We start from the raw sequence: 21950 nt of genomic DNA on the forward strand, positions 1-21950 counted from the left end.
CCAGATACTTCTGAAACTCACTTGGTAGTCCAGGTTGGCCACTAACTCACAACAATCCTATTACCTCAACCTCTCAAATACTGGGATTAAAGACATGAGCCACTATACTTGGCTTTTCATTTAATTAATTAATTTAGTATTATTATTATCACTATTATTTTGTTTAGGGATACTTTCTGGCCAGGAAAAGAAAGTAGAAAAAATTCAGGAATTCCAAGTTGATAAAACCAAGGCTTTAAAAAATACTGATGTTTTTACTTGGTAGAGAAACAACTTTTTCCTTCTTAGTGACCTAGGACATAATGAAACAATAATGACGACTAATCTTGGTAGAAAGAGACCTTGGTCATGAACTATTGTGATTTGAATAGTTTTATCACGTGAAAAAGAGACTGGAAAATAAATTATTATGTTTTCATTTATTTTTGCTGCATGGGTGTGCTGTAAATCTCTAAAGGAGAGAGTAATATTTATCTGTCTAGCCTGTATCTCAAAGTGTCCAGCATGCAGTGGGCTCAGAAGTACTTGTCACATAAATATTTGCTGAGTGAACACATAAAAGCACCTTCTAGATATTGGTTGTTCCACTTCAAAACCAAATAAAAGTTCCAAGTGTGCCAGTCACTACTGGCGAGCCAGTCTGCATTATTCCTTCATTGAGCGATGGAAGCAGGAGCTGGGGATCAGCCCCCTTCACCTGCAACATGTCACTAAATGGTCCCCAGTCTCAGCCAGTAGATAAGCATTGTCAACAGCTTAACCCAGTAACTTTCAAAAATAGCATACTTGATGGAACTGGAAATTTAGGTGTGTGCTAGAAAGAAACCATTTATATCTGGTTTTAAGAATAGAACAACAGCAGATATGCTCCCCCGCCCCCAGGAGATGTAAAATATTGCTTAAGACTTATGATAAGCAAGCAAGTATATAATCTGAAGAAAAGCACTCCTCATCAATAAGCTATAATATCTCACATTTCAACTGATCAGGTAAATCCTTTTGAGAATTTGAGGGTTGTGGGGAAGCACTATGTTTCTTTAAATTCCAGGCAAGTGTGTGTGTGTGTGTGTGTGTGTGTGTGTGTGTGTGTGTTTTCAATAGCCCTGGCAGTTTTCCTCAAAATTTAAATGAACATTTGCACAATGAACCAAGTTGTTGTGGGCTTCCTGGTTCATGTTGGCTTCCCCCTCCACTCCCAGGGGTGGGGGTGGTGATCTGGTGAGGCATTTTCATCCCTTGCAGACAAGTCCGGCTGCTGTTAGTGCTGAAAATAGCTCAAATGCCCTCAGCACAGTAGCACCACCCAGCAGCTGGGATTCTTTCCCTCTCTCATTTGCCTTCTCTCCTGCCCTTCTTTTCCATTCAGACTCTTGGATTGGACTTCATCTTAAACCTGTGGAGTTCAAGACCTTTTAAAAGGGGCTAAACAAACGTTCTCTACATGTAAAAGGCCACTGACTCCTGCTTCCTCTGAGCAACTGTGCAACTCAGCTGCCTCCAGGTAAGGTTTGAATGCTGGAATTATTTAATTCTTCTGATATGTTCATGACTAGTGCTTTTAGAATAACTTTTTTTGAGTGAAAACCAGAGGAGGCTACAGGGATTCCCAGGTAAATACTGCGCTCAGAGCCTAGAAGAAGCAGGGGTATGCCTGGAGCTGTCTTATGCCTGGGGCCCCTACACTGCACCGGGGCAGCTGAGCACAGGAGTAGAACTCTAAGCATGATTGCCACTGCAGTAAGGGGACTTCTCAGACATCATAATTTTGTTGTTTAGACTGCTTTCTTATTTTTAACTTGGTGAGGGTAATTTTCAAAACAAGGGCGGAAATAAAATACTGCCTGAGCAAAGAAAACATATGAGTAACTGTTCAAGGACAGCAAGATGACTGTGTCACACAAAATTCAATTTGAATCACTGACTTGTTCATTGGTACTGTGGAAGGAGGTGTTTTTGGAGGGGAGAGGGATGAAGAATTGGTTATGTTTTGCTATGGATGTTCCTGAAGCAGTGAGGGTGACTCGTTTTTAGAATTGCTTGCCCAAGCTAAACTTAATCTCTTGCTAGGTGCATTCACTGGCAGATTTTTTCCCCCTAATGTGACACTAAAATATCTTTGGTCATTTTATTGCCTTCCCTTTTGCCTTTCTTATGCTTGCACTTGACATTCTGCAGAGGACTTTGATCTGTGGACTGGAACTTCAAACAGAGTTTATTTTGATTGTATTTACTATGCTCAGTGAAAAGCTTCTCCCCGAATGCTTTGATAGTGTTTCCTTCAAATAATTTACTGGAGTTTTGGTTTATCTCACTGGTATGCTTAGATTTTATTTTTATCAGAACCCACAACGGAAAGAAAAGGGATCTCTGGCAAAGTTCTATCATCATTTAGATTTTATGACAACTACCACTCAAAATGTCCAAGCAAGCAGCTAAGCCAAAGGACCAGAGTCTATCAGGCCCTCCTGAGTGTCCTGCTTCCTCAAAATGACTGTGTGCCTTGGGCCTAACTGTTGCTTTTTTAAAACATGAGCACTGACATTTCTGGAATTTAAAGATGCTTTTTCTTCCCAAGAGTTTATTGGTGGCACAGACCACATTTCAAAAGAAAACATGTATTTAAATGGCATAGTGATCTTGGGAGTAACAAAAGCAAAACCGAGGGGGGAAAAAAGCAGAAAATAAACGGAAAAAATTTAAAAGAATTTCCAAATATCCTCATTAGCCAAAGTTTCACTACACTAATGAAACTTCTCAGATGTGTGGAAGAAGTAATGAAAAAAATGTATTGCCTAAAATGGACAAAAGATAACCCTTGCTAGTCATTAGTCTGTTCTTAAGTGCTGTCATTGTTTTCAAAAGCTCATGTAGGCTATTGCATTTGTTTGCTACTCTTTTCTTTGCTATTCAAGTATAGGTTATTCCAGAGTCCTCCACAAGTTACTGAGTTTGCTGTTCCTTAGCATCCTGCCTCTGCATGATCTTGAATGAGGGATAGAATAACCCTAATCCTGTCAGAAGACTTGTTAGGTCCCAGGCTTTGGCTCCACAGAGCTGATTCAGTGAATCTGCTAAGAAGGAAGGAGGCAAGTGGAGGGGTGGAGCTATGGAGAAGTAATCTAAGGTAGCACATGAGGTAGAGTAGTTTGGGTTACTAGTAGAAAACTTTAGAAATGTTCATTTCACCTGTACATTCCTTTGCTACATTTCTCTCTCCACAAATCTACAGGATAAGCAAAGCATATCAGGCATCACATGCTGTGAACACTCAACTTTTCAAATCCTCCAGTTATTTTGGTTAAGTGCTTCACACTTCTGGGGATCTCTGAGAGGTTAAAACTCCAGATTAGTAGTGGGAAGGCTATGTGTAGCAGTGCTAAGTAGCCATGTGTTGTGAGAACCAGTACCAGTTCAGCTGCAAAATCAAACAGGAAGAAACTGGTTAGGAAGATTCATGGATGCGTCCAGTGTGGTGCTTTCTCCATGCCCATCTGTTTAACTGTGAAAAGATGGATTGTTCAAAAGTGAAACTCAAGGAGAAACCTAGCCCAAGCCTCAGAGTTTCTCATAGGTTCCACATGAAAGAAGTATTCTACCCAGCCCTGCTCGAAACTTGGCCCATATTTCCCAGAAGCGTTGTGAATGTCAGTGAGCCTGGATGTGAAACAGAACCCAAAGCCAGGTGACTTCTGCTGATTTGGAAGCTTTGTTGTCTAAGCATAGAAGCCATAAAACAAGGACTTTCCTTATTTCCATAACTTCTACTGTAATTTCATGTGGATATGCTTTTTTCCTGTTTTTTCTATGCTATTTTAAAGCCAAGTTCAATTCTAATATGAATTTTTGTAGCTGTGGTATTTAAGCATTGGTAAATACAAGCCTGCATTTTAAATTCCAGCATGTTCTGGGTCACAGTGGTGTGAACATGTTGGTATAATTCAGCTGAAGGAAGGAAGTCCCAAGAGAGCTATGGAATGTCTTTCTTTGCTTAAATATACCTCTGTGCTCTGAGGAACACACAGTAACATTTTGTTCAGGTCTATCCACTTCACAGTATGCCTTCTGTTCACTTGCCAAAGGTGGTGTCAAATATATTGGTGGAAAAATAATAAACTTTCAGATTTTTTTTTCTGCCCGCTCAACTGATATACTCATAGGGAACATTGTAAGCATTGAAAAGTTTGCTACTTACTTGTAAACTGAGAATAAAGTAGTGCTCAATATAGTCAACTTTCTCATAAAGGTTTGGTGACCTACAGATGAGGTATGTGCTAATAACCAAATGGGACCCTGTTGTAAGCCTACGTGTGTGTGTGTGCATGTATGTAAGTGTGTGTGTAGAATGTTGAAAGGTGGGAGACAGAGACAGAAGGGATTTGCAAATTTTGTTCAGCAAATCTGTCACCTCAGAAACAGAATCAACCCTGAGAATTGAAAACATTCCTTTGTTGCTCATATAAATTTGTGTTGGTTGAACATTGAAATATTTTTGTATTATTTTTGTCATAAAAGCATAAATAATTAGGATTCCAGATATAATAAATAATCTCTAATGAAAATATGGCTATTTGGGGACTACACAATTGTAGATGAATGTGCATGAACCTGTCTCAGAAAAGTCTCTGTGGCTCTGTGGACATCATAAGATGCAAAGATACTCAGAGAACCAAGGTTTAACTTAACATTTTCTGAACTAAAAGATTTGGAAACTCATTTGAAGAATTTTGATAGAAACAAGTTTGTGAGCTCAATCTGTACAGATTTACTTGGACAATACTCATGACACATACAGATACAGATTTAGAACAGAATTAAGTCCACATCAAATTTTATTTTATAGATTTTATATTCACTTTTTATATATTCCCCAGTAACCATGTAAAGCCAGATGCACAAGGCATGCAAACAAACTCCAGAAACGTGTGCCACCTTGTATATCTGGTTTTATGTGGGTTCTGGGGAATCAAACCAGGGTCCTTTGGTTTTGCAAGCAAGTACCTTAACTGCTAAGCTATCTCTCCAGCCCACAAAATATACTTTTATTAAAAATAACATTTTTACTTCAGAAGGTGAGTTGCAAAATGACCTTTTTTTTTTTTTTTCGGTTTTTCAAGGTAGGGTTTCACTCTGGTCCAGGCTGACCTGGAATTAACTCTGTAGTCTCAGGGTGGCCTTGAACTCACGGCGATCCTCCTACCTCTGCCTCCCGAGTGCTGGGATTAAAGGCGTGCGCCACCACACCCGGCCAAAATGACTCTTATTAACTCACCCCTAGGCAAGCATTTTAAACCTAGCAGTAACAATACTTGGGGTTATTGTATGTAGGAACTACATTCTAACATTCCTTTAACTATTGCTAGTATAAGATTATTGGTATACAGGCCCAGAAAGCCAAGCGCCGCATGTTCTCTCTCATATGTGGATCCTAGCTACAGATGATTGGGCTTCTGCATGAGAATGAAAATACTTAGTAGCAGAGGCCAGTAAGGTAAAAAGGAGACATAAAGGGTAGAAAAAGGAAGGGAGGAGGATACTTAATAGGTTGATATTGTATATATGTAATTACAATGATTGTAATGGGGAGGTAATATGATGGAGAATGGAGTTTCAAATGGGAAAGTGTGGGGGTGGGGAGGGAGGGAATTACCATGGGATATAGTTTATAATCATGGAAAATGTTAATAAAAAAATTTTAAAAAAAGATTATTGGTATATATGATATGAATATCCTCAAATTAGTACAGAAAACAACAGCAATCCAGAGCCACCCAAGAAAGGAGAATGTTACTAGCTACATCATGGTAGGTGGGTTTTAACATTTTCAAACAACCTTATTTATGGAGATATTCACAAACAGAGAAACAGAGTGGAGCATAAGAGAACTTGTCTTATCTTTTTGATACTTACATAGTAATGGAGAGTGCCAACAAATATATCATGGTAGATAAGTATTAGTATTTTAGACACCTTCATCTGTAACATTAGGAAAAGGCAAAATTTCCATGCTAAAAATAAACATCAAATTCACATATATGCAAGTGTTTCTATAATTCCTACAAAAGCTTTATTTCACATATGGCCTTATTTGTCATTTAAGTAAAATAAATCAGTAATTTAAAAATCTTTTAGTGCTTAATTTGCTGTCAGGAAAAATGAAGTTCTTGTTATATGTGAATATGCCTCATGGTTATCATAGCCTATGTATATGACAATTCATTTTCTTTAAACACTCAGCATGGGTCTGATAGGTAAAAATCACAAAGTCTCTCACATGATACATCAGACTGGATGATTTACATGGTAGAGATAAAATAATCTTCTTTAGAGAAGTCATCATTACCCCACCAAAATTTTGGCTGTTGTGTTGTTTTATGAAACAAGAAGTAATGTTGGGGATAGAAGGGATAACTGAATGGCAGAATGCTAGCCTAGCATGCATAATGCTCTGAATTTGATCACTAGCACAACCAGAAAAAGAAAGAGGAGAAGCAGGACTTGAAATATAATTTAGCAATTTCAATACTAAAACTATACAATCATCTTAGGGTCTTCTTTCCAAGACAGCCTCTCAAAAATGAATGTGCATTATTTGTGGGATGAAATGGGGGAATTTCTTTAGGGGTAAGGAGACCTACTTATTGCTATTCTCATTCCTGGGATTAATACTGAGAAATCATAGAGTAAGAAAGTTTAATGATGATGTAAATCATCCCAGTACCTGCAGTGGGGCAGTGCAAGCCATTTGAGTCAACAGCAAGACTATAAATAGAATGGAGAAGGAACGGACTGCTCTCTTCTCTCATCTGGACAAGTGATGGTTACTCCCTCAGCCTCTGGCCCCACTGTGTATTTTCTTTCCTCCTGGGAAACTTTTCTCTTATTTTCATTTCTCTATTGCCCAGAGAAACAATGGTCATTCCTGTAGACTCCAACATTCTCGAGCTGACAGTGGAGAAATATGTTTCAGGTACACTCACAAACATTACAGAACTAGCCCACGGACCCTGAGCCAGGAGACGTGCAGGTGCTGCACTTGTATTTAATGACTGTGGTGCAATTCACACTAGAATACAAGTGTGTATGAATGACCTGGGAATAACATTAACCAAGGAAGGGAAAGATCTATTCAACAAAAACATAAAAACACTCAAAACAGAAACTAAGGAGGACTTGAGAAAATGGAAAGACCTCCCATTTATCCTGGATAGGCAGAATTAACATTGTGAAGATGACAATCCTACCAAAGGCAATATACAGATTTAATGCCATTTCAATTTTTAACAAACCTTGTTATTTGAGAACAATTTAAAATTTATAGAAAAAAATTGGGAAGATAAGACAAGTCCATTCCAAGTTTCTTCTAGGACTAACATTTCCAGCAAAATGATACTATACAATATTTAATGACATTCATTGATATTGATGTATTATTGTAACCAATTTCCATACATAATCCATAACTTTTTAGTTTCAACTGAATGTCTTTCCACTCTCTTGGGATCCTAGCCAGAATATTATATTACATTTAGTCATCTTATTTCCTTATAAAAGTTCCTCTTAGCTGTGATAGGTTCTTTCCTGGTTTTTGAAAGCCTTGCCAGTTTGATAGAGTAATTGACAAGTCTCATATGTTTTTCTCATAGCTAGACTGGAATTATTGACTTAGAAGAGAAAAACCACAGATAACCTCATCATATCATTTCCAGGGTACATAGTATGAACAGAGCATTTGATAGATTTCTCTATCTCAAGGATACCTCACCTTCTGTGCTGTAGTAAATTATCTATTTTTGCCATTGCCATAACAAAATGCAAGACACAACAAGGAAAGGAAGGTTGCTTTTAGCTCCATTTCAGAGAAAACAATCCATCATGGTAGGCAGACTTGACAATACAGCTCTGTGACAGTGAGTTTTGAGTGTTAGTACTCAACATGGTAAAGAAACCAGGAGGCAGAGAGCTAGGCCTGAACCTAAGGTGGGTGTGACTTTCAAAACTAGGGGCTTACTTTGGCTGTATAGGCACCATATGCCAAAGCTTCCTTAAAAAAAGCTGGGACCAGGGATGGAGAGATGGCTTAGCGGTTAAGGTGTTTGCCTGCAACAGCTAAAGGATCCCCATTCTGCTCTTCAGGACCCATGTAAGCCAGATGAACAAGAGGCTGCATGCATCTGGAGTTCATTTGCAGTGGCTGGATGCCCTGGTGTGCCCATTCTCTCTCTCTCTCTCTCTCTAATAAACAAATAAAATATTTTTTAAAACTCTGGGACCAAACACTCAAAAACATAAGCCCATAGAGGCCATTTCCAATTCAAGCCATAACATTGACTTTTGAGGAGGATGCAATTGCACCTAGCCCACAGTGAGGTATGGCAGATATAGTCTTACTCCTGTATGTCAGAATCTCTTCATAAATTGTTTGGAATTTTTCTGCAAGGGATATTTGTCTACTTCCCTTCAATTATTTAAATTCAATGATTTAGTCATGTCATCACATGCAATTTTTTTTTATACTTTGAGTCATAATTTGATATTGTTTTACTCTTTTCTCTCCAATTATTCCACTTTTGGTCCTGGGTATTTCTTTCAATAAATTCTAATGACCCTCTGACATGTTCTTATGATTTAAATTTTCTTTTTCTAGAACTACAAGGTGCTTCAGGCTTATTGTGTACATTTCCTGATCCCCAAATCAACTATTTTTTATTTTGAAGAACTCTATGCTTTTGTTTTGTTTTGTTTTGAAGGAAGGTCTCACCCTAGCCCAGGCTATACTAGAACTCACTCCGCCTCCCAGACAGATCTCAAACTCACAGAAATACTCCTATCTCAACCTTCTGAGTACTGGAATTATAGGTACATGCCACCACAACTGGCTCTGCTCACTTTTGTTCAAGAATAGTATTAGTAACCAACACTAGGACACACATTTTAATTTTTTAATAAGGCATTTAAAAATCATAACCAGGCTTTACATTTATACTTCACTGAAAGAACAATATAAGCCAAAGAGGAGTGAGAATTATAAGAGAAGTATGAATGTGCCAATGTAATCACTTGCCAAATGTTACAAGTAGGCCAGTTGAAACCACTTCTCAATACAGCAAAAAGAATTGAGTTTTTAAGTCATCATAGTTTAACATTAAAACTATCTTCTTTTATGAAAAGCTAATTTTGTATTAGAAAAGACAAAACAGAAACATTGATATTTTATTCTGAAGTTTATTTAGACCAGATTTAAAAAGACAAGGTTGAAATTGACTTAATAGAAAAGTGCATGTACACTTTAAAACAGCATGAATTTTTAAAACATTGCTTTTTGGTTACTTTAGTCCATTGAAAATGGTGATCCAAACAGTTTTGAATTAGTTTCATTCCAGCTGGAACTTTGCTTTTCACATGATTCATTTAGTAGCATTTCTTTCATTCGATTTGCAAACCTAAAAACACTGGTCTGCTTAAAATTTACCTACAAGTAGTACTCAAAAGTTTTGTGTTTGGGGCTGGATAGATGGCTTAGTGGTTAAGTCACATGCCTGTGAAGCATAAGGACCTAGGTTCGATTCTGCAAGTCCCACATAAGCCAGATGCACATGGTGGTGCATGCATCTGGAGTTCATTTACAGTGGTTAGAGGCCCTGGTGTGCCCATTCTCTCACTCTTTCTCTATCTCCCTTCCCCTCTGTCTCTAATAAATAAACAAATAAAAATAAATCTTTAAAAGTATAAAAAAGTTTGGTGTTTGAATTGACTTTTGAGATATTTTAAAAATATGAAACATCCAAGTTTTAGAACAAATTCTTAATTTTTAAACATCTCAAAATGTTGAAAAGTTGTAGATATTAAATGAATTTACTGAACATTCATCCTAATAGACTTTACAAATACAATTTGGATCCATAGATCAGAACTATTTTCTAGTCCATACTTAGGTCTATTTGGAAGTAGGGAAGTATTCCCTTCCTCTGTTCATCTTCTTCCTGACCTTTTTCCTCCTTTTCTTCCACTTCCTGTTTATTTTCAGATCACTAAGGAACATGAGTTATAAGAAACTAATAAAATGATAAAAAACTGAGTGAAAAAAATAAATTCAATGGACAAAATTTTGTGAAAAGAATAATAAAAGTCATCAAGAAGTTTTTAATGACAGCTACTTGTCTGTGTATAAAATACATTGCACTTTATTCTGGCTTTGGGCAACATCACAAATGCATTTCATACTTATTCAAAGTTAGCACATACACTTTGTCTCAGGTGGCAAGACCCATTCTCATAAACATAGCTCCAGAAAACTTGCCTCCACAAAGTGACAATTTTTATACAAGGGTGAGAAAATGTGATCATAGTAAAATGGTTATCATCCTTTCAGTATTTTCCTTATTTTGAACATAGAAATTAAAAAGAATTGAAGACTCACAATAATTTGTGTCTATATTATAATTTGACATGTTTATATATGTCCTTTTTCTAATCTGCATTCTGAAAGACTAAATAAGGTTATACATGTCACAGACAACATTCACCAAAGACCATCTCATAATTTTTAGCAAACATTAAAGCCTAGTGCAGTTAGCATTTTATGTGTACCTATTAACTAAGAATGATCTTACAGATCAAGTGAACTAATTTGACTAGTAAAATGAAATCATATTCTGTGATATCAGATAACTTCTTTTAACTCCTTATGAAAGGTCATAATTCATTGAATGAAACATTTAAAAAAGATTCTCTTTATGTTGCTTCAATTATTTTCTTTTAAGTCCATTCACTCTTTTGTAAAAATTATATAGAATTTTTAGTTTAAAACAACATCTGGCTAGTGAAGGGTTTCAATCAATACAGAAAAGAGTAATGAAATCTAAGATATACTTTCAAGAAAACAATTCATAATCAAGCAAAGGAAGAAATTACATCAATCTTAAAAAGAATGTATTAAAATTTTCTGTTTTAAAAGTATAAAGAAATATGTGAACTTCTAAAAGGTCACTTTACATACTGTTGCCTTGAGGTAGAAGAAGGAGATTTCAATTAAGGAGGTGTATATTGCACTTTAATTGAATTCATAATGTCTTGTGTTTGAAGATAAAGGGTAGATATAGGGACATTTGTTAAATCATTCTTTTTATCCATTTAATGTTTGAATAAAGTCATTCATGAAAAATCTTCTCCTTTTAAGTCTCATACATTAAACTTAAGATATACTCTACACAAAAGAAAAAATTTTAAATTCATTTTCAATTGTAGTTTTGTTTTTTACTTAAAATTTACAAAGAAATAAGAATGGTATAATGTTTAGCTTATATCTTTACCTAGAGTTCAAAATGTACATAAATGGTGAGTATGAGTTTAAATAAAATTAAGTTCTTGGCAGGGGAGATACTATGATCATAAAAGTGGTTTTCCCATGTGAGCCTTATCCATTACTGACTGGATATGCTGACTCTTGAAATTTCCCCAAATGTGATAATCTCAATTGAATAATTTTTGGTAGTGGGGGGTCTGCATTTGCATTATTTTTTTTATTAAGTTATTTAGCAAGAAAACATCTTCTGTAAATCTATGATTCAAGATCACTTTTGTGAGTTTTCAGGTTAGCATTACTATAAATAAAATTTGTTTAAGCTATCAAATAATTTGTCATGCTTTATGAAAATTTGTGGTAAGGTTTGAGTGTGGTTGTGAACAAATGATGTATTACCTTAGGGCTGGAGAGATGGCTTAGTGGTTGAGGTGCTTGCCTGTGAAGCCTAAGGACTCAGACTTGATCCTCCCATTATCCACATATGCCAGATATTCAAGGTAGCACATGCCCCTAGAGTTCATTTGCAATGCTTAGAGGCCCTGGGGTACAATTCTCTCTCTTACTCTTCCTTCCTTCCTTTCTTTCTTTCTTTCTTTCTCTCTCTCTCTCTCTCTCTATCTCTCTCTCTCTCACACACACACACACACACTCTCTCTCTCTCTCTCTCTCTCATCTTCATCTATATATCAAATAAATAAATAAAAATATTTTTAAATGTATATTATCTTAGCTTTTTGACATTGGGTTTGGGATAATGAAGAGAAAACAAAAGATTTTGTTTTAAAAGTATTAATGTAATAGATATATAAAGAGTAACCCAAACACAGACAGTTATTTTAGTTGTCACAGAACTATAGAAAACAATTATAGCATTCCATATGCACAGATGTTCTGTTAAGATGATATTATGCAAAGGGTTTTTAATTTAAAAATGTCACTTTTTAACTCAATGCATATCTTATCATTTAATTTATTCAGCAAAATTCATGTAAATATGGCTGTTCATTAATATTTATACTCAACATTTCTTTATCAATACAGGGGAAAACTAGTAACTTTTCATTACCATTGGCAAGAATCATTGCTTAATTTTAAAAATGCTTATTCTCATTTTTTCTGTTTTCTTTTTGGAACTAATTCATATATAGTCTGACAGTTTAGTGCAGTCCAAAAATCATTATAATTTTAAATCAGTACATTGAAATAAATCTATTTTACATTTTTTTATGTTCCTGACTATAGAGAAGGCAAAATTTTACCTCTTCCCTATAGGGTTTTAATATTGGGGGGGGCTAATAAGCATAAGAATTAAATTGGCACTAGGCAAATCAACAGGAAGAAAGTACACAATGCATGGAATGCAAGTTTTTCATGGCATGAGACCCTTCATAACGTGGAAGTGAAGGCTCAAAGACATGTTTAACTTTTTAAATTTTATTTATTTATTTGCAAGCAGAGAGAGATAGAGAGAAGAGAGACAGATAGAGAAAGAATGGGCAAGCTAGGGCCTCTAGCCATTACAAATGAACTCCAGACACATGTGACTCTTGTGCATCTGCCTTACATGGGTCCTGGGGGATCGAACCTGGGTCCTTTGGCTTCGCAGGCAAACGCCTTAACTGCTAAGCCATCTCTCCAGCCCAACAGGTTTACTCTTGAGACTTGCATACTAAACTAGATAAAAAACAGGACATTGTGAAAATATGACTAGGTACAGGTTAAGGTAGTTATCTACATAAGGAAGTTACTAATAAGGTGTGTTTGTGCAGATTTCTCACAACCTATCTTCTGTCCTTGATAAGAACGGGGATCTTTCTCATGGGAATTCATCTCATGATTTTAAGAAATAGAAGGAAGGTCAGAGTGGTCATGTATCAACTTTTTTTAAAATGACCTAATCCAAAATGGTCAGTATGCCAGAGGGACTTATTTTGGGGCTACATGTTCTACATTTCTTCACAAAGTCAATGAAAGTGTTAAAAATAAAAACATTTTAAATAAACATCAAACACATGAGAAATCATGCACTTCTAATAATGTAAAGAATAACTTTTTTAAAAAAAATTTTTATTTATTTATTTGAGAGCGACAGACACAGAGAGAAAGACAGGTAGAGGGAGAGAGAGAGAATGGGCACGCCAGGGCTTCCATCCTCTGCAAACGAACTCCAGATGCGTGCGCCCCCTTGTGCATCTGGCTAATGTGGGACCTGGGGAACCGAGCCTTGAACCGGAGTCCTTAGGCTTCACAGGCAAGCGCTTAACCGCTAAGCCATCTCTCCAGCCCCTCGTTTTGATCTTTTTAATTTTTAATCTATTATTTTATGAATAAAACAGCTTTAAATAGTCATACATGAGCATATTGAGTGTGCATGTTTTCCAAGAGAAAAGGGCAGAGCTGGCATTGTCCCTGTCTCATTAGTAAGGAAAGGGTGTGGCTCTCTGTTTTGCTTGAAACAGAGATCCAATATCAGCCCTACTATTTGCCTTGAAGAACCGCTTTTCTCAGCTCAGTATTGACACAGTATTGACAATCCTCACTAATCATTTACTTCATTGCTAATCATCATATACTAATGTGATGGATGTATGAACAAATGCTAAATAATAGCACTTTTATAAAAAGTGGGCTATTGAAACCACAAATTTCATGATTCTCATGTAATAGTAAGTGTTCCATATAGGGTATTGAGAAATAAATTACAGATCATATAAAGATCCTTATGTTAATAGTTCATTTAATGAAACTATTACTTAAAGTACTAAAATAGTTCATTGTGTAGCTGCAGAGATTTCTTAGTGGTTAAGGCACTTGCCTGCAAAGCCTAAGGTACTTGGTTCAATTCCCCAGTGCCCACAAAAAGCCAAATGCACAATGTGGTACATGTGCCTAGAGTTTGTTAGAGGCCTTGGTGTGCCCATTCTCTGTCTCTCTCTCTTTCTCTCTTTTTCTATCTACCTCTCTCTCTCTCTGTCTCTCTCTCTCAAATAAATAAATATTTTTTTAAAAACATTTCATTGTACTAGTAAACTTTGATGTTCCTTTCTGATTCATATACAGGATCATTCTTCTTAAATTAATAAGCACAGCAAAGGATTAAAATACCAAGCTAGGGTAGAAGAGATGGCTTAACAGCTAAGGCGCTTGCCTGTGAAGCCTAAGGATCCAGGTTCAGTTCTTCATGTCCCGTGTAAGCCAGATGCACAAGGTGGCACATGCGTCTGGAGTTCGTTTGCAGTGGCTGGAAGCTCTGGCACATCCATTCTCACTTTCTCTCTTCCTCTGACTCTAATAAATAAATAAAATAAAAATAAATTATTTAAAATACCAAGCTATAAAATACAAAAGCAATGAACAGATGTAGTGGTGCACACACTTGTAATCCCAGCACTTGGGAGGCTAACCAAGGAGCATTGTGAGCTTGAGGCCAGCCTGGCTTACTTTGTGAGACCATGTCTCCAAAAAGAAGATGATTAAATGATATTCTAGGAGAGCAGAAAAAGTTTCTACTCACTGAATTATTAATACATTTCAAGTAACTTCAATTAGGATGATAAGAATTGTGAAATTCTAAATTTTAAGCTTTTAGTTCTTTTAACATTTATTGCTTGATCATTCTTGATGTCCTTTAATTAGCAATCATTAAGGTCAGCCTGGCCTCGGTGACAGTTGCAGGAATTTTCCCTTTGTCATGCAGCTCATAATGGAGAGGGAGAACAGTTATGAAAAATACAATTACCCAAGCAAGCATGAAATTAGAATTGTAGAAAGAGCTATGAAAAGAAGACACAGAGGGCTATGAGTGCAGAATCTATAATTTAAGAACCTGCAGTAGATAACAAAAGATCCTATAGATCTGAGCTAAGTGAAATGAATAAGAAGTTTGACTACTTCATATGAGAGCTAGTGGAGGCAATAAAGTTTGCTTAGAATAAGAATGCCTTCTATCAACAAAAGACAAAAGATGTAGAAAGTTTAAATGTGATTTCTTCAAAAACAGAGAGATGAGTTATCACTGTGACTTTAATTACAAGTGAATTTTTGAGTTGGCCTTGGTCCTTAGGAAAAAATATCTAAGAACAATAGTCTATATTAATATATGTTAATCATCTATACATTGTAGATATATTGTTGTATTTGCTCCTATTTAAATATCAGAGAATCATTTCTAAATGACCTAAAAATATGTATATGACTTTAGAAAAAGGCTTTTTTGAGCTATCATTATGAATTTTCAAGATAAACACTAAAAATTTCTAAAAGATACTTAAATGAGATTTCTCAATGAATAAAGACATTATTCTGTATAGCTATGAATCTAAGCTTTTTCCCCTATATGCTCAGGTGCTTTCTTTGGATCATGTAAGGAAGTTAAAAAAAAAAGTCGGAGGCCAGGTGTGGTGGTGCACACCTTTAATCCCAGCACTGGGGACTCAGAGGAAGGAGGATTGCCATGAGTTCAAGGCCAGCCTGAAACTACATAGTGAATTCCAGGTCAGTCTGGGCTAGAGCAAGACCCTTCCTTAAAAAAAAAAAAAAAAAAAATAGGGCTGGAGAGATGGCTTAGCGGTTAGGTGCTTGCCTGTGAAACCTAAGGACCACGGTTCGAGGCTCGATTCCCTAGGACCCACGTTAGCCAGATGCACAAGGGGGCGCACAGATCTGGAAGTCTGCAGTGGCTGGAGGCCCTGGCACACACATTCTCTCTCTCTCTCTCTCTCTCTCTCTCTCTCTCTCTCTCTCTCTCTCTCTGCCTCATTCTCTGTCTGTCGCTCTCAAATAAATAAATAAAAATAAACCAAAAAAATTTTAAAAAATAGTTGAAAGATTTGTTTACTTTGGATTATATTTAAAAGACAGTTGTAATATAAATGCACACATGCATTATTCTTGTGTATGGATTAAATCTATTAATTTTTATCATGTAATTCAAAATAGCAATCATTTTAAATAAAATATTTTTGTTCTGCCAGTATAGTGACAAATTATTCAGTTAGACTGATAATTCTTTTGCTCTATAATATTATTCACATTTTTTGAAATTGGCAAGAGAGCTGATTTATTTAACAAAATCAATGTTTTAAAATAAAACTATCTATATGCAACTAAAGAAAGAATATCTGATTTCTATTGCCTTGCCCGATTTTATTTTCTATATCTCTTCATGATCTCATATATGAACAGAAGCTGGGCTTTTGTGACTTTTCTTTTCTAGTGATCAATATTGTTCTAGCTGACAAAACCTGTATTAGTACATTATACAGACATAGGAAGACTGCACAGAAATTTTGTTAAGTTTCCAAAGTTATTCCTTCCTTGTGTTTGGTCAAAACATGGAAAGTGGGCTGGAGAGATGGCTTAGCAGTTAAGGTACATACCTGCAAAGCTGAAGGATACAGGTTCAATTCTCCAGGTCCTATGTAAACCAGAAGCACATGGTGGCACCTGCGTCTGCAGTTTGTTTGCATGGAAGCCCTGGTATGCCCATTCTCTCTTCCTCTCTCTCCTCTCTCTCTGTCTCTAACAAATAAATTAAAATTAAAATGGAAAGTAATAAAAAAAGATGAGTCATTTTTCAATTCACTGGAAACTGACCATAATAATGATGACTGTTATTGACCTGAGAGTTGAACCTGAGGTAGGAACTCTGAGCACTAGTGGGAAAGCAAATATGTTGAACAAAGTAGTAATCAAAGTTGCTGTCAGAAATCCCTAAGCCCTGCTATCTTAGATTACATAACATTTCAATGAGTCAGCCTGATGTAGAAAACAGAAATTATCAGCAAAAGAATGTCAAAGTGCTAACCTTAATTGATTTCTAACATCGATTTATAATATTTTTGTCAGTATTTTATTTTATCAGGACTTTTCAAAATGTGTGAATTTTGAAGTAAAATATAAGTAACATAAGGTCATGAAAACAAAGGAATGGTGTCTTACATGTCCTTTCTATTGAGTTCTATATGAAAACATCACCACTAATCTTTGAATATTTGTGACTAGAGATAGTTTATTAAAGCATTCATCTAAAACACAGCTAAACCCAGTAATATTTAGTACATTAGTACATTTCCACATTTTTAAAAATTGTGAGGGGTAACCTCCTTTGAAGTCCTAGAAAACTCTATATGCACTACCACTAAAACCTCACATCATGTACTCATCTAGCTTAGACAGTGCCGTCTTACTCAGTCCCCCAACATAAGCTTTGTCCTGCTTCGGTACAAGCCAAATGGAGTACCTTAGCCTCATGTATAAAAAAGGGACATAAGAATCTAATGTGAATGGAGTTGTGATATTTACTGAGGAAAAACAATCAGATATTAGAGGTTGATAAATGAAAGCTGCCTTCTTTATATAAGGCAAATAGGTTCACTTAGTCATACTTTATATCTTTAAGGAAGAAGCTGTTATTTTTCCTGCAGACTTTTGTATCATTTAGACTGATCTCCTTATAACTCATGAAAGACTACAGCTACTCCTTCATACATATTCAATTTGAGAAATTTCTAAGGGCAAAGCTGTGTCCAAGCTTGAGATACCTCAATGAACAATTCCAATAAAGAGATATCAATATCTAAATTTTCAGCATTTCAAGTGAACAATGAAAATGAACTTTGACAAGAATCCTTAGAAGTTATAACATATGAACACTAAGAATGTAGGGCAAGGGAGATAGCTCTGTAAGTGAAGTGTTTGTCTTACAAGCATGAGGACTTGAGTACAATCTCCAATACCCACATAAAAAGCCAAACAAGTTTGTCCCAGCACAGGGGAAATGGAGATATGAGGATCCCTGAGGGTTGCTAGCCAGCTGGTCTAGCTTCATTTGTGAGCTCTAAGCCAATGAAAGAGTCTGATTCAGAAAAAAAAAAAGTGGGGGAAGACTATGGTCCTGGCACCCAAGGTTTTCTGTGGTGTACACACACACACACACACACACACACACACACACACACACAGACATATATACACACACTGTTTAATTTTTTAATTTTAATTTTTATCTATTTGAGAGAGAGAGAGAGAGAGAGAGAGAGGAGCAGGTAGAGAGTGAGAAAATGGGCATGCCAGGGCCTCCAGCCACTGCAAATGAACTCCAGACACATGTGCCACCTTGTGCATCTGGCTTATGTGGGCCCTGGGGTATCAAACCTGGGTTATTTGGCTTTGCAAGCAAGTGACTTAACCACAAAGCCATCTCTCCAGCTCAACATTTTTTAAAGACTCAAAATTGAATATAAGGCTTAGTTGTAAATTTTGCACTCAGAAATCAAAGTTTGAAAATTAGTGTAAAGGCATTTTGCCCTAATGTACTCATTCCTCATCAGTAAATAACCTGTCTCATTTCTGAAGATAACTATGGAATAAGAAGATCAACAACTCAATATTTCTCTTTTAAAAAGTCATGTAACTTTGAATCATCTATGTACCTTATGTCATGATAGAAGCCACTAAGGTACAGAGAAATAAACTAACCTTGTAATATATTGAACTCTTTTCATAAAACCAGGCCTCTTGAACAGTGTTCTTCTTGATTTCCTCTGAAACTCAATGAGAAAAAAAAAAGACCAATGTGGAAAAATGGAAACCAGTCCACAATGTGACCTATGAAGTTCATAAACCCACATGTGAGATATGCTTTTTGTAGGCTAATGGTATAAAGTTAACTAGTCCAGGTGGGGCAATTAGCTTCTCCTTTGCTAGGACAAAACAACCTGAACAAAGCAGCTTATACAATGAAGATTTATTTTGGCTTACATTCTTGAGGGGACCTTGTATCATATGAAGTCAGAGAAGAGCTGAACTTCACAGATCTGGGTGGAAGTAATCTACATAACTAGGCTTGGAGCTGGACTGATAAATCTCAAAGTTCACATCCAATGACACATCTCTTCCAACAAGGCTTCACCTCCTAAAAGCTCTACTAGCTCTTAGTTGCATATGAAGTTTAATCACAAACATATGTGGTTTTATTCAAATTACCACACCAGCCATGTGAAACAAGTAGCAACACTTGAGTTTATGGGTGTCTTGAATTTGTACATTTTCACTTCTATACACCAATGGATTTAATTTCTTTCTGAAAAATAAGATACCTAGAATCAGGATTCTAAAACAAAAGAACAAAACTTCATAAAGTATTCTGTTTATGAGTTTGAAGAAATACATAATTAATAGAATATGGCATTCAAACAGCAACATTATAGCTGTATAACTATTTTAGTTTAACTTAAAATGTTTAAATTTTTCAGAACTACATGTTCTAATGTGAATAAAGACTGTAACAGCATAAGGGAGCAGAGCTTCTGTGGAGTATGTACTATTGATATTCTTGGAACCTGCACTACTTAGGAAGCTGTAAAGGAAGAGTAACCCTGATTTCGTGTCTTTTCTGCCAACCAGTGATCCAAATAATCTGTACACACTACTTGGATGTCTTCATTTATTTCCAATCAAGCAATCTGCCTCAAATTTACTACTTCTTTGAAATAACATTTGCAAAAATATGACACTTTTTCATTTGTGTGTGTGAGTGTATGTGTTTGTGTGTGTGTGTGTGTGTGTGTTGCATCTTATCTGGTGTTTACTTCAGGTCTGGTTTTGGAGCCTTTAGGTCAAATTCTTTTAATCCGTATGAGTAGGTTTTTGGTCAAGGTTTATGGTGCTGGGAGATGGCTCAGTCAGTAAAGTATTTTTTGCTCAAGCCTGAGTACCTGAGTTCTGGTTGCCAGATCCTTCATAACTGCCAGGCCCAGCAGTGTGAAACTTCATCCCAGTGCTGGAGAAGCAAAAACAAGAGGATCTCTGGGACTTGCTGTATAGCTGGTCTAGCCCAATGAATTCAGGGTCAGTGAGAGACTTTGTTTCAAAATTAAGGGGATTGAGGAAGACAACCAACATTAACTTTTGACCTCAACGTGCATACATACGTGTACCCAAAAGGGTGAATATATACAACGCACTCACATATGCACACAAACACATAAATAAAATCTGGGCTGAGGAGATGTCTCAGCTAGTAATGCACTTGCAACATAAGTATAAAGACCTGAGTTCAGATTGACCCCCAGCACCTACAAACATGCTGGCTGTGGGTGGTACATGCCTATAATCCAAAAATTTAGGAAGTAAAGATCAAATTCCTAAGCAAACTGGCTACCCAAGCTAGCTGAACTGGTGAGCTCTGGATTCAATGAGAGACTCTGTCCAAATGAGTAGGGTAGAGACAGGGCGTGATGGTACACACCTTTAATCCCAGCACTTGTGAAGCAGAGGTAGGTAGAGCATTGTGAATTTGAGGTACCCTGAGACTACATAGTGAAGTCCAGATCAGCCTGGGCTAAAGCAAGACCCTACCTCAAAAAAATTTAATTTAACTAAAAAAAATAGGGTGGAGAAGATAGAAGGAGATACCCAGTATCAACCCCTGGTCTACATACACACTGTTGTGGTCAGGTTCATATTGCTGGTAGAAATCATCCAACCAAGAGCAGCGTGTGGGCAAAAAGAGGTTTAGTTTGGCTTACAGGCTCGAGGGGGAAGCTTCATGATGGCAGGGAAAATGATGGCATGAGCACAAGGTGGCCATTACCTCCTGGCCAACATCAGGTGGACAATAGCAACAGGAGAGTGTGCCCAACACTGGCAAGGGGAAACTGGCTATAACACCCCTAAGCCCACCCCCAAAAGTACATTGCCTCCAGGAGGCATTAATTGCCAAATCTCTATCACCTGGGAATTTAGCAACCAGAACACCTAAATTTAGTGGGGGGAACACCTGAATCAAACCACCACATTACAACCCTGGCCCCAATAAACTAATAACCATCCATGATGTAAAAAGCAATGCATTCAGTACAACTTTAAAAGTCCCCACGGTTTTTAATCAATTCCAATGATGTTAATACATCCCCATATCCAAGATCTTTTAACTGAGCCATAATACCAAAAAAATCCCCCCCAAAAAGAAAACATAGTGACACAGAATAAACATTCACACTGCAAAAGATAGCATTGAGCATAGCAAATAAATATTCAAGCAATACATGATTTAAACAGGGCAAACACCAAACTCTTTAGCTCCAAGTCCAACAACTCCAGCCAGTGACAAGCCTCTTAGTTCCATAATCCTAACCAGCAACAAGTCTCTGGAGTTCCAATTCCTCCCCTCCAGCTAGGTTACTCACAGTCCTGGAAAATTTCATCTGGAGCCAGCAGCTTTCCTTGACAGCCGTCTCGTGGTCCCAGCATCCCCACTGCAAGCCACGGTTCATCCTCATGCCCCCACGGGGTCTCCATGCAGGCATCCAGCAAACCTGCTTCACACTCCGCATGGCTATTTCCAAAACACAAGACCATGCTACAAACTCAGTGACCCTCTCTTTCCTGCATTTCTTATACTCCACAGTACCAGGTAGGGTGCCAATTTGTTAATCCAGAGGGGAATAAAGCAGACTTTGAAAAATAGGACACTTCAGGCCCCTTCAAACAGTCTACATTCTTCCTGTTGCCCCAGTGCAAGTCAGCTGACCCAATCTCGAAGGTTGTAATCTCTCAATTGCAGCTGAATGTGCAGAAGTTCACCCAAAGTTCTTTTTTTGTTTTGTTTTTTTTTGTTGTTGTTTTTTTTTTTTTTTTTTCTGTA

At 36.8% G+C, this 21950-nt stretch overlaps 1 protein-coding gene and 1 non-coding gene across 27 annotated transcripts in view; both read left to right on the plus strand.

The window, feature by feature from the left end:
* Sorbs2 (sorbin and SH3 domain containing 2) overlaps window positions 1–21950 on the plus strand; it is a 381956-nt gene that overhangs the window by 177619 nt on the left and 182387 nt on the right. For all 26 annotated transcript variants that reach the window (XM_045142050.1, XM_045142051.1, XM_045142046.1 and 23 more), the window contains one exon: window positions 1367–1501. The gene's annotated coding sequence lies outside the window, so the exon portion shown is untranslated. The remainder of the gene's footprint in view (window positions 1–1366; window positions 1502–21950) is intronic.
* On the plus strand, window positions 11357–11518 carry LOC123457992. Its single transcript, XR_006635331.1, has one exon. It is a non-coding gene; the product is annotated as a U1 spliceosomal RNA (small nuclear RNA).

This window comes from Jaculus jaculus, chromosome 1, assembly GCF_020740685.1.
Source record: "Jaculus jaculus isolate mJacJac1 chromosome 1, mJacJac1.mat.Y.cur, whole genome shotgun sequence".
Classification (NCBI taxonomy): Eukaryota; Metazoa; Chordata; class Mammalia; order Rodentia; family Dipodidae; genus Jaculus; species Jaculus jaculus.